The 13,239-nt window shown below is 43.4% G+C and overlaps 1 non-coding gene across 1 annotated transcript; it reads left to right on the top strand.

Moving 5' to 3' along the window:
* The first annotated feature begins 12,769 nt into the window (after nt 1-12,769).
* Nucleotides 12,770-12,843, top strand: Trnan-guu. Its single transcript has one exon. It is a non-coding gene; the product is annotated as a tRNA-Asn (tRNA).
* Nucleotides 12,844-13,239: the final 396 nt, after the last annotated feature.

Here is a 13,239-nt window from a genome sequence, read left to right as displayed (position 1 = left end):
TGCTTAGCTGTTTGAAAATCAAATAACATAAGATGTTTATCAGCATAGTCATTCATAAATTTTTCTAAGGCTACGTTACAAGTTATTCTGTTAAAGAAATCTCGACCTGGGAAAGTGTACCAATGTTGTCTGTCAAGCAGTGTGAATGGCCCTAAATTTTTGCACAAGAGTGATCTCATACAATTTAAGGAACTATTATTGAAGGTGAGAACACTTTTCCTTAAACAAAATGAACTATTCTTACACTCAATACCACACGCGTACAACACTAATGTATTCTTTCCTGTCAAAAATATTTCATAAAAATGTTCTTACGTAATAATCAGGGTTCATACATTCGCAGAGAACAATTGTATCACGAAGATGAAGTTTGCACCATATTTAAAGATTTTTCGCAATCCAAGTAGAATTTATTATTTCTGAGTGGGTTCTGGGCCACCAATACACAATTATTATCGTAAAATTGTCCATCAAGATTCATGTCTTCTTAGTAGTTTAATTTAAAACTGCCGCTGTAATATTTCACTAAGATGGCAGCCAACATAACACAATCACTCATCGAATCTGGTTCAGGCATTGTTTTACTATCAACAAATAATATATATTAAATCTTTACTGTACCTTTACTATATACATTAACATTTAAAAATATTTTTCTATGTTAATCACTTACTATTCAGCATTTACCAGTAATCCCTGCTGTAACTCAATAGCGCTAATGGCTGCGCCCCTTTGTAGCTGATCAGAAAACTTAACATTTATATACGATGAGAATCCAGTGAAATAAAACTCCAACAAGAAGATTAATTTCAATGACAGATAAGCTCTATTATTCAAATATTAAATTAGCAACAAAATACAGTTTTTACCGACCTCAGTGGTACAAGACATCAGTCACGTCCAATCATTACAACAAAAATGGTTCAAATGGCTCTGAGCACTATGGGACGTAACATGTGAGGTGATCAGTCCCCTAGAACTTAGAACTACTTAAACCTAAATAACCTAAGGACATCACACACATCCATGCCCGAGGCAGGATTCGAACCTGCGACCGTAGCAGTCGCACGGTTCCAAACTGAAGCGCCTAGAACCGCTCATCATTACAACAGTTCGAACAAGAAGAGGGATTATTCTAGAAGACTCATAGATAACAAAAGATGGAGATTTCCATTACCTTTTTCCATGAGTATTGTCTGATATATAATTATTCACAGAAAATTAAATTATGTCTCTGACAACAATTACTTATTATTTTACTATCGATGAAGTTCTTTTTGTTATTACCACCATCTGAATGTTGTCCGCCGTGGTAGCTGAGTACTCAGCGCGACAAAATGGCAATCCTAAGGCCCCGGGTTCGATTCCCGGCTGGGTCGGAGATTTTCACCGCTCAGGGACTGGCTGTTGTGTTGTCCTAATCATCATTTCATCCCCATTGACCCGGCGAACGGTCTACCCGACGGGAGGCCCTAGTCACACGGCATTTGCATTTACATCTGAATCTTCATTCACATTCCCCACGCAGTGATTTCGTGATTATTGTTCTGAATAAAATATAGTCGTGGATTTTACGCGATGCACGTTCACGCTTGGCGATAACCACCTTGCTAGTAATGGTAACAGTGGCACAATAAAATGTGTCCTATGGGTCCGCCGTTCGGTATCGTCACATACTGAATTTGTCCGGAACACTTCATGTCGACTTACCTGTTTTTCCATTTCTGCAAACGCGTGCGACCTAGCAACTGCAGGGTCAAAACTGCATGGTGGAGTTAAACGTTGCAGTTTCTGTTGGTAACGTCGAGCGCCGATTACGTCAGCATTTCCTCTCACACGTTTCCGCCCACCGCTAAGACCAGGCTTGTCAGTTAGACCTTTGTTCATCAGTTTTTGCAGCTGTTTTTGAAGAATGCCGATGTGAAGAAATAGCACGCTAGTTGCATTAAAAATTGTTTTTTTTCGTGTTAACGCAACTGGTGTACTATTTCTTTACATCGGAAAATATCTTGTTATTCCATTCACACCGCCACCCCCCTCTGCAATCGGACTTCTTTGTGCCACCTGTATTTCCTTCACACAGGCAAAGAGAAAAACTGGACGAGATGAAAGCTCAGAAAGTAGCAAGACTTCTTCACAAAGTGAAAGTAAAATTATGTTCTACTACAATTTCAAAAAAGCCAGTTCAAATAGAGGTTTGGTACTTAAATAGTGGCAACTATTTATTCACAACCGATACAAAAGACCTACTTGTTTACACCTGTTACTGTCCTTCACGGTAGCATCCGTGGTCTAGAGGACAGCCGACACGGTAGCTCAGCGTGTTCGGTCAGAGGGTTAGCTGCCCTCTGTAACAAAAAAAAAACTGAGTTAATAGATCAACAACGAACTTAAAAGGGTATCTTACGACGTCCGCCCCGATCGGATTCAACGAACAAATACGAACAAAATGAGATATATATATATATATAAAAAAGGGTAGCGTCTTTGATTCATAATCAAAACGTCTTCGGTCCCGGGTTCGATCCCCGCCACTGCCTAAATTTTGAATCAGCATTGGCGGCCGAAGACTTCCGGCATAAGAAGTCAGCCTCATTCTGCCAACGGCCTTGTCAAAGAGGGCGGAGGAGCAGATAGAGGTTCAGGGCACTCTCTTGTCCTAGCGGTGGAAAATTGCTCCTAAAGGGGGAAGAATCAGCAATGATCAACGACATGAGGATGCAGAAGGCAATGGAAACCACTGCATTAAAGACACGTAACGTGTATCCACTGGACATGTGGCCTGTAATTGGAGAAGTGTCTTGATGATCTCTCCATTGGCAAAAGATTCCGGAATAGTCCCCCATTCCGATCTCCGGGAGGGGACTGCGCCAAGGGGGAGGTTACCACGAGAAAAAGATTGAATAATCAACGAAAGGATAACGTTATACGAGTCGGGGCGTGGAATGTCAGAAGCTTGAAAGTGGTAGGGAAACTAGAAAATCTGAAAAGGGAAATGCAAAGGCTCAATCTAGATATAGTAGGGGTTAGTGAAGTGAAGTGGAAGGAAGACAAGGATTTCTGGTCAGATGAGTATCGGGTAATATCAACAGCAGCAGAAAATGGTATAACAGGTGTAGGATTCGTTATGAATAGGAAGGTAGGGCAGAGGGTGTGTTACTGTGAACAGTTCAGTGACCGGCTTGTTCTAATCAGAATCGACAGCAGACCAGCACCGACAACGACAGTTCAGGTATACATGCCGACGTCGCAAGCTGAAGATGAACAGATAGAGAAAGTGTGTGAGAATATTGAAAGGGTAATGCAGTATATAAAGGAGGACGAAAATCTAATAGTCATGGGCGACTGGAATGCAGTTGTAGGGGGAGGAGTTAAAGAAAAGGTTACAGGAGAATATGGGCTTGGGACAAGGAATGAAAGATGAGAAAGACTAATTGAGTTCTGTAACAAGTTTCAGCTAGTAACAGCGAATACCCTGTTCAAGAATCACAAGAGGAGGAGGTATACTTGGAAAAGGCCGGGAGATACGGGAAGATTTCAATTAGATTACATCATGGTCAGACAGAGATTCCGAAATCAGATACTGGATTGTAAGGCGTACCCAGGAGCAGATATAGACTCAGATCACAATATAGTAGTGATGAAGAGTAGGCTGAAGTTCAAGACATTAGTCAGGAAGAATCAATACGCAAAGAAGTGGGATACGGAAGTACTAAGGAATGACGAGATACGTTTGAAGTTCTCTAACGCTATAGATACAGCAATAAGGAAAAGCGCAGTAGGCAGTACAGTTGAAGAGGAATGGACATCTCTAGAAAGGGCCATCACAGAAGTTGGGAAGGAAAGCATAGGTACAAAGAAGGTAGCTGCGAAGAAACCATGGGTAACAGAAGACATACTTCAGTTGATTGATGAAAGGAGGAAGTACAAACATGTTCCGGAAAAATCAGGAATACAGAAATACAAGTCGCTGAGGAATGAAGTAAATAGGAAGTCCAGGGAAGCTAAGACGAAATGGCTGCAGGAAAAATGTGAAGACATCGAAAAAGATATGATTGTCGGAAGGACAGACTCAGCATACAGGAAAGTCAAAACAACCTTTGGTGACATTAAAAGCAACGGTGGTAACATTAAGAGTGCAACGGGAATTCCACTGTTAAATGGAGAGGAGAGAGCAGATAGGTGGAAAGAATACATTGAAAGCCTCTGTGAGGGTGAAGATTTGTCTGATGTGATAGAAGAAGAAACAGGAGTCGATTTAGAAGAGATAGGGGATCCAGTATTAGAATCGGAATTTAAAAGAGCTTTGGAGGACTTACGGTCAAATAAGGCAGAAGGGATAGATAACATTCCATCAGAATTTCTAAAATCGTTGGGGGAAGTGGCAACAAAACGACTATTCACGTTGGTGTGTAGAATATATGAGTCTGGCGATATACCCTCTGACTTTCTGAAAAGCATCATCCACACAATTCCGAAGACGGCAAGAGCTGACAAGTGCGAGAATTATCGCACAATCAGCTTAACAGCTCATGCATCGAAGCTGCTTACAAGAATAATATACAGAAGAATGGAAAAGAAAATTGAGAATGCGCTAGGTGGCGATCAGTTTGGCTTTAGGAAATGTAAAGGGACGAGAGAGGCAATTCTGATGTTACGGCTAATAATGGAAGCAAGGCTAAAGAAAAATCAAGACACTTTCGTAGGATTTGTCGACCTGGAAAAAGCGTTCGACAATATAAAATGGTGCAAGCTGTTCGAGATTCTGAAAAAAGTAGGGGTAAGCTATAGGGAGAGACGGGTCATATACAATATGTACAACAACCAAGAGGGAATAATAAGAGTGGACGATCAAGAACGAAGTGCTCGTATTACGAAGGGTGTAAGACAAGGCTGTAGCCTTTCGCCCCTACTGTTCAATTCGGACATCGAGGAAGCAATGATGGAAATAAAAGAAAGGTTCAGGAGTGGAATTAAAATACAAGGTGAAAGGATATCAATGATACGATTCGCTGATGACATTGCTATCCTGAGTGAAAGTGAAGAAGAATTAAATGATCTGCTGAACGGAATGAACAGTCTAATGAGTACACAGTATGGTTTGAGAGTAAATCGGAGAAAGATGAAGGTAATGAGAAGTAGTAGAAATGAGAACAGCGAGAAACTTACCATCAGGACTGATGGTCACGAAGTCAATGAAGTTAAGGAATTCTGCTACCTAGGCAGTAAAATAACCAATGACGGACGGAGCAAGGAGGACATCAAAAGCAGACTCGCTAAGGCAAAAAAGACATTCCTCGCCAAGAGAAGTCTACTAATATCAAATACCGGCCTTAATTTGAGGAAGAAATTTCTGAGGATGTAAGGTCTGGAGTACAGCATTGTATGGTAGTGAAACATGGACTGTGGGAAAACCGGAACAGAAGAGAATCGAAGCATTTGAGATGTGGTGCTATAGACGAATGTTGAAAATTAGGTGGACTGATAAGGTAAGGAATGAGGAGGTTCTATGCAGAATCGGAGAGGAAAGGAATATGTGGAAAACACTGATAAGGAGAAGGGACAGGATGATAGGACATCTGCTAAGACATGAGGGAATGACTTCCATGGTACTAGAGGGAACTGTAGAGGGCAAAAACTGTAGAGGAAGACAGAGATTGGAATACGTCAAGCAAATAATTGAGGGCGTAGGGTGCAAGTGCTACTCTGAGATGAAGAGGTTAGCACAGGAAAGGAATTCGTGGCGGGCCGCATCAAACCAGTCAGTAGACTGATGACAAAAAAAAAAAAAAAAAAAAACTGCCCTTCAGAGTGGTCACCAGCGTTGTGTAGAACCCGTTGCCAGCTATGTTGAAGGCGTAGTATACCTTTAGCAGAGCCTGTTCTGTTGTTTGTGAGAATGGAGCTGTCTAAAGTTATGCTGATTATCGTGTATGAGGGAGATGGTGTTATCGTAACGCATTACGTTCCTCCATGGCAGACCGTCATGTACAGTATTAGTGTTCGTTTTTGGAGCAACACCTACGGCCAGCTTTCTGAAAGAAGCGGCGACACTTTCTGCGCGACCCACTCGTCATTTTGCACGGCAATGCGCGGGAGCATACAGCGCAAGCTGTGGCTGATCTGTTCGGTTGATGGGACTGGATTTACGTCCTTGTGACTTTGATTTGATTACGAAGATGAAGGAACGACTTCGCGGCATTGGCTTCAGAACTGTTCCAGAGATTCGACAGGCAGTAGATTGCTCATTTCGCACCATCAACAGTACAGGCTCTGCTAAAGGTATACTACGCCTTCCACATCGTTGGCAACGGGTTCTACACAACGCTGGTGACTACTATGAAGGACAGTAACAGGTGCAAACATGTAACTCTTTTGTATCGGTTGTGAATAAATAGTTGCCACTATTTAAGTTCCAACCCTCGTATTTACCGAAAACTGCGAAAAAATATAAGAAACATTGCCATTTCAAAAAATGGTTCAAATGGCTCTGAGCACTATGGGACTTAACATCTGTGGTCATCAGCCCCCTAGAACTTAGAACTACTTAAACCTAACTAACCTAAGGACATCACACACATCCATGCCCGAGGCAGGATTCGAACCTGCGACCGTAGCGGTCACGCGGTTCCAGACTGAAGCGCCTAGAACCGCACGGCCACACCAGCCGGCTCATTGCCATTTCGATGCCGATATATCGCTGTATATGTTTGCCGTTTGATAGATCGATACTTTCAGTAAGACATCGATATAACAACATATCGATAGCTTATCAACAGGTCTAAGTGGTAAGAGCCATAACGATCGGTGTGCGGCGAGTTCTGCGTCGTGCAACCGCTTACCTCTTACCGCACCTCTTACGGACGGCCCGTGGAATATCACATACCATTTCCGTTAGATCTGTTAAGCGCGTGGCGAATAGTCCTCCCTCCTTGTGGTGCGTGTTGAACGTACATATCGTCCATGTTGTGCATGCGTGGCTTCCAGAGTCCTTCGCCAGCAACAGTGTGCAATGGTAGTGCCGAGCGGTGTGACGCGCGTTATGACGATAGGACCACCAAGCCTCCCGCAGTCCGACGATGCGGCCCCTCTCGTACTCGTCAACTGGTTAACCCGCTGTCGAACATATTGTTTGGGTACAGTGCACGTTCAGGTGATGGTCTAGAGACGCTACTTGCACTGTCCGGCATGGCCTTTGGGGCCCTCTTTAAATTAATAGCCCCTCCCACGTTCCGTGAGTGCGTGGCCGACAGTGCAAAAGTATGTTGAATGTGAGCCGTGTCGCGAATCGATCCATATCGCCACTCTATCGTGGGCGCTTATCTTTGCCAACAGTGCGTCCAAGGGCGGCTTCTAACAAGTCTCTGGCGAGATCGATCTCTCAGGCAGACAGCAGAGGAGACAGGTCGTGCCGCGCGGAGTGGCCGCGCGGTTTAAGGCACCATGTCACGGATTGCGCTGCCCCTCCCGCCGGAGGTTCGAGCCCTCCCTCGGGCATGAGCGTGTGTGTGTTGTTCGTAGTATAAGTTGGTTTAAGAAGTCTAGGGACCGATGGCCTCAGGTGTTTGGTCACTTACGAATTCACACACATTTGAGACATCTGGATGCTGGAAATCTCGTGGGGGGGGGGGGGGGGGGAGGGGGGGGGGAGGGAAGGGGAGGGGGTTGCGGAGCATCTGGCGATCCAGGGTTGGTGGCTGTGCTCTACACGGAAAGCATGTGGGCTAGAGATGGGTCGAACTCGTTCATTCCAGTGAACTACTTCATTCATTTCACTCTTTGCCGTGAAGCGTTCAAATGAAGTAGTTCATTCGTGAAGTACGGAAGCCTGGCGAAGTTGCCCAGTTCGCCGCTCAGCCGCTGCTACGCTCGCTTCGCCTCGCTCGTACAATAAAGCTTCGTAATACTTCATAATTTTACCAACAGATGGCCGAACTATGCAGTAACGCGTAAGCAACGTTTTACGCTCTTACAGCGTCTGAGTTAACTTAAATAGAGCATGGTCGAAGGGGACAAAGGAAAGAAAAACAGAGAAGCCAGTCACATATAAGGAAGGTATTACATTTAATCTTGCTCGAAATTTTCTCATGAAGCGTCCAAAAAAGTCTATCTGCCAAATTAAATATTATTTTTTGTATTCATGAACTGAAAAATAGGGCTACCAACGAAATGCAGTCCAATTTTATGTTCCTTGTAAAATTTAATCCAAAATAGAATGAGTATGTTTACCACTCTCACAGTCTATATACCTACGTTAAGTAATTATTCAGAAGTTTTCCTGTAGATTTTATTTTTGTTGAGAATAATAACCCTCCAGATTCAAAACGTAAACTGTCACCTGTAGTCATTGGTACGATTTCAGGTAAAATCCCTCTTTCAGTGTTATTAACAAACCTTTTATTTTCATGTTGGCTGTGCGTGCTCACACAGCCAGCCCCTTCGTTTATATCTTTAATATTCATTTGTCTGCAAGCGCTGCCAACGGTAGGCTACCCGTAGACGCGAAGTATAACTGCACAAATAGTCACGACTAATGTCAGCACTGCGCGTAGCAGCTGACGCTGCCTTCCCCTCACCCCTCACCCCCCAACCGCTTGTAAACCTATCTTTCCCCACAAACCCAGCGCGATTCATCAACAGGCAGCAGTGAAGGGAGAATGATTGACGTAGCGCCGATGTAGTGGGAGAGGGAGAGGGGAAGAGAGGGAGTGAACTAGAAAAAAGTGTAGAGTGTGCTATCTGTGAAGAGTTTGAAGTACCAGTTCATTGAAATTGAGTGGTTAGTTCACACTTCACTGAAGTGAAGCGTTCATTTGAACGACTCATTCACGAGCTCCCCATCACTAATGTGGGCCGCTTTCGACAGTAGTATCGCAGGAAGAGGGGCTATTTCCGTTGCGGTCTAACGACTAGTGCAGCAAACCGCCGTCTGTTATACTGTACACGCCGTCACGGCACCTCAAGTTGCATGTTTACGTCTCCTTTGATACCCGGTGAGAAGCTTGAAGACGTTGTTTATGTTTAGCAGTGCAGCAGCGCTTTTGTAACTACAATTGCGACACGTTATACCAGCCGAGTGTCTTGCAAGTTGCGCCGATTTGTGTAATGCTCGTTAACTGGGCGGACCTCCGAGGGAAGACGATACCTGCTAATTATTATCTTGTTATTTAAATATTTGATTTTTTTTACCAAGTTCAGCCTCTCGTGGCAAAATATCCGTCTAATTACATGCTTGCTGTTTATTGCGTTGGTGTTTTGGTGACACAAGTGGATAAGGGGACACAATCTGAAATTCAGCAAATTTTTCCCTCTTGAACAGCATTTTAACGCTCCATCTGAGTCCTTCCGGCCCAGCCGGGGCTCTGTTAAATGGAATTGCCTTTTTAAGACTGGTATTGCGGGTCCTGCAACTAAAAGGAATCATACTTCTTTTAAATGAAGAACAATTATACTGACTTAGTGTAGCTCTCTGTTATAGCACACGGTACCGGAAATTCTCTTTTACTTGTATTTCTTAGATTGTGAAACACATTGGTACTGAAGGAAAGAATGCAGAAAATCTCTAAATCTATCCCCAGAGTGTAAGGTTCAGACATTTGTTGCCACGCTCTATTGCGCGTGGTAATTTTATTGTGTTTGTAATAATAATCTTGTGTATGTTTTAGAACCAATTGATTTGGGCTACTGGGCCGCTTTCTTGCGGAATGCCACGGGTTCTGCCGCCCTGTGCGAACCTCTTGCAATACCAAAAGGTTGCTGCCAGTATTTTTTTAAAATTTCACCTTCAAATGTCTCATTACAATTGTTCACGCATAAGTTTCCCTTCAAATTTCTTATTACATTTGTTGTATACGTCTTCTTTTCTTAAAGCATTCTTTAAACTGATTTCAATGCCATTGGATGTTCCCAGTTGAAGTTCAGTTGGGTGTTTCTGTGAGTTTTTGTACATTATTTCGCCCGCATCTCGTGGTCGTGCGGTAGCGTTCTCGCTTCCCACGCCCGGGTTCCCGGGTTCGTGATGGCTCGTGATGGCTGGGTGTTGTGTGATGTCCTTAGATTAGTTAGGTATAAGTAGTTCTAGGGGACTGATGACCATAGATGTTAAGTCCCATAGTGCTCAGAGCCATTTTTTTGTACATTATTTCACGCACTGCTAAAAGGTTATAAGAGCGGCTCGATGTTATTTAAAGCCTATACCGTTAAAATTACGTAATTTTACTCTCAAATGCTCATTGATGTAAAAATTTCAGCACACCTAAATATTTCCTTGAGTGGTTTTAATTTGAAAATTGGTAACTACATCCTTTGGTTTTGGGAGCCACCCTTTTAAGTTTGCTGATTTGTCTGGGATTTTGTAATATTAATACGCTGTAATTAATACGCTGCCTTTATGAATGATATTTAATTCCAATTTTTTCTCTGCCTCGTGATGGCTGGGTGTTGTGTGATGTCCTTAGGTTAGTTAGGTTTAAGTAGTTCTAAGTTCTAGGGGACTGATGACCACAGTAGTTAAGTCCCATAGTGCTCAGAGCCAGCCATCCACGCAACTGCAGGTACTTGTAAGAAAAGAAAATAGTGCTGAAGGCTAGAACCAGTTCCGAAAATATAGCTCATAACATAGTTACCGGGGAAATAAAGCAAGACCATATGTATAATCTAGAATAAACTAGGCACGCCATTTTCTTACGTACATAGAATTAATCACGGAAGTTGCAAAACTAGGCCCTGCCTCCTCCGGCCACCAGAGGACACTGACTGTCCATGTAAATAATAGCTATCAGATGGACGCTGTGTCGCAATGTACACGTGACCACGTGTGCTGGCTCACTCCCTTTTATTAAAAGTATGATACTGAAAATTCTTTCTCATTTATAGTTAACTGTACAGGCAATGTCAAAATATGATGATACTTTAAGTCCAAGAGACTGTTAAACATGTTGTGTAAACTACCTTTCTTGTATCTAAAAATTAGACTCAAAAGCTGCGCCTGTTCTTTTCTATGAAGGATTATAAGACTTGTGATACTATGTCCCTCTTCCCGTAGGAGCAAGTTTAATGCAGACCTGGACATTGTTAAATTAAGATGTTCCTGGAATCTTTCACTGAAGGTTGGTTGGTTTTGGGGGAGGAGACCAGACAGCGTGGTCATCGGTCTCATCGGATTAGGGAAGGATGGGGGAGGAAGTCGGCCGTGCCCTTTCAGAGGAACCATCCCGGCATTTGCCTGGAGTGATTTAGGGAAATCACGGAAAACCTAAATCAGGATGGCCGGACGCGGGATTGAACCGTCGTCCTCCCGAATGCGAGTCCAGTGTCTAACCACTGCGCCACCTCGCTCGGTTTTCACTGAAGGACTTACCAGTTTACCATGCGCATTATTTTGGCCGATCGTCGTACTTGATAAATACGAAATCGGTTTTAGCCATCAGCACTGTTTTCTTTTCTTATAGATACTTAGAACTGCATGAATGGTCAGTATATCGAATCGATCTACCCGGCAACATTATTAGAGGATATTACATGGAGGACCTTCTCAATTATCCATCGTTCGTATAGCTTTTTAATTATTGGCAATATTGTCAGAATGGCAGTACCTTGACTAAGAACATTAGGTTCACCTATCACGGATTAATGCAATTATTCTTGCGAATATATGTCTCCAGATACTCATATATAATAGCACTAAGCTGTAATACAGTTTATAATTATGTTTCAGTTCTTAAATATGTAACTTACGCGTGAATATGCGGCTGTCAGCCGTGAAACCGGTAGAGTTAAACTGTCTCGGGTGATCAGTCGAGAGGTGGCGTCGTCTTGTCGCAACGTTTCAATGCGTTTCGTAGAAATCATCTTCCAGTGAAAACTTCGCTTGAAGATGATGGGTACGAAACTCATCGAAACATCTCGACAAGATGACGCCACCATTCAGCTGATCACCAGAGAAGATTTGAACACTGGAATACGCCGAGAAAGCCTCCAATCGCGTATACAGGTAGTATTGTCAATTGAAGACAAGTTTTCCCAGCTGTCAGTGGTGTTTTAATTCATCATGAGCTTAAGCAGTTGCGGGGGCCTCGCATATAAAATACTCGCAGTTAGCGCAAAAGAAATCGTTGGCATTACGGAGGGTGTGATGATGATATTTGGTTTGTGGGGCGCTCAACTGCGCGGTAATCAGCGCCCGTACGAAGTCCCAATTTTTACACAGTCCACATTTTTCACAGTCCAATCTAGCCGCTGTCACGAATGATGATGAAGATGATGAAATGATGAGGACAATACAAACACCCAGTCCCCGGGCAGAGAAAATTCCCAACCCGGCGGGGAATCGAACCCGGGACCCCGTGATCCAGACGCGGCAACGCTAGTCATGCTGAGAATGTGCAGCCGACGCACTCAGTTTGCAACAAATCGTCAAGTACTTCCGGGGGCAGCTCTTTTTATGAGGATCAGTGAATTACAACAGTAAGCAGAAACGTTACCAGACTTTAATCAGTGTGAAAACAAACGGCGATGTTTAGATGAAACAAAGAGGAAAATTAAATTAGAATTAAATGCCTAACAAACGTGATGAGCTATTTGTAATTGTTATTGCTGGATTAAATCACAGCGTCTTGGAGATAGTGCCATCACACATCGCTAGACCGTGGGCGGATCCACATATCGAGCAGAATTTGTCGAGTTGTGACGTAACTGTTGGAACAGTTGGAGGCGTGGTTAAAGAGAGAAGCAGCGGTTAGAGAAGCGCGTTATAACGCGCACGTCTGTCGCCTCCGTGGCGCAATCGGCTAGCGCGTTCGGCTGTTAACCGAAAGGTTGGTGGTTCGATCCCACCCGGGGGCGGAAATTTTATTCCTGAGCGAAAGGAAATGATGACGCCAACGCATTGCACACGTACAGGCAAAATGAAAGGAAATAATCGTGAGCCACGTGTTCGAGTCATCGTGCAAAGTTGTGTATACTCACTTATCATGCCCAATTGTTTTGTCTTATCAACAGCTCTTTTACTGCGCCAATGTCCATTTCGATTGCAGTACACCATAAACGCTTATCACGTATTTGCTGATTCCTTTTGCGTGTCAGCTAAATATGCGTTTATGGTTTGTTAACATCGTAATTGACAATGTGGTTCTCAATGTGCTTGGAACTGAATTGCTTCGGTGACGGTCGAAACCGATAATTACTTGCTGAAATAATGTGATTCCGCGAGACAATGAACCTTTCGTATAAGCGAGCTCA

The sequence above is a fragment of the Schistocerca americana genome, chromosome 1 (assembly GCF_021461395.2).
Source record: "Schistocerca americana isolate TAMUIC-IGC-003095 chromosome 1, iqSchAmer2.1, whole genome shotgun sequence".
Taxonomy (NCBI): domain Eukaryota; kingdom Metazoa; phylum Arthropoda; class Insecta; order Orthoptera; family Acrididae; genus Schistocerca; species Schistocerca americana.
Note: the sequence above shows the minus strand (reverse complement) of the source record. Positions and strands in the feature narration are given on the sequence as shown.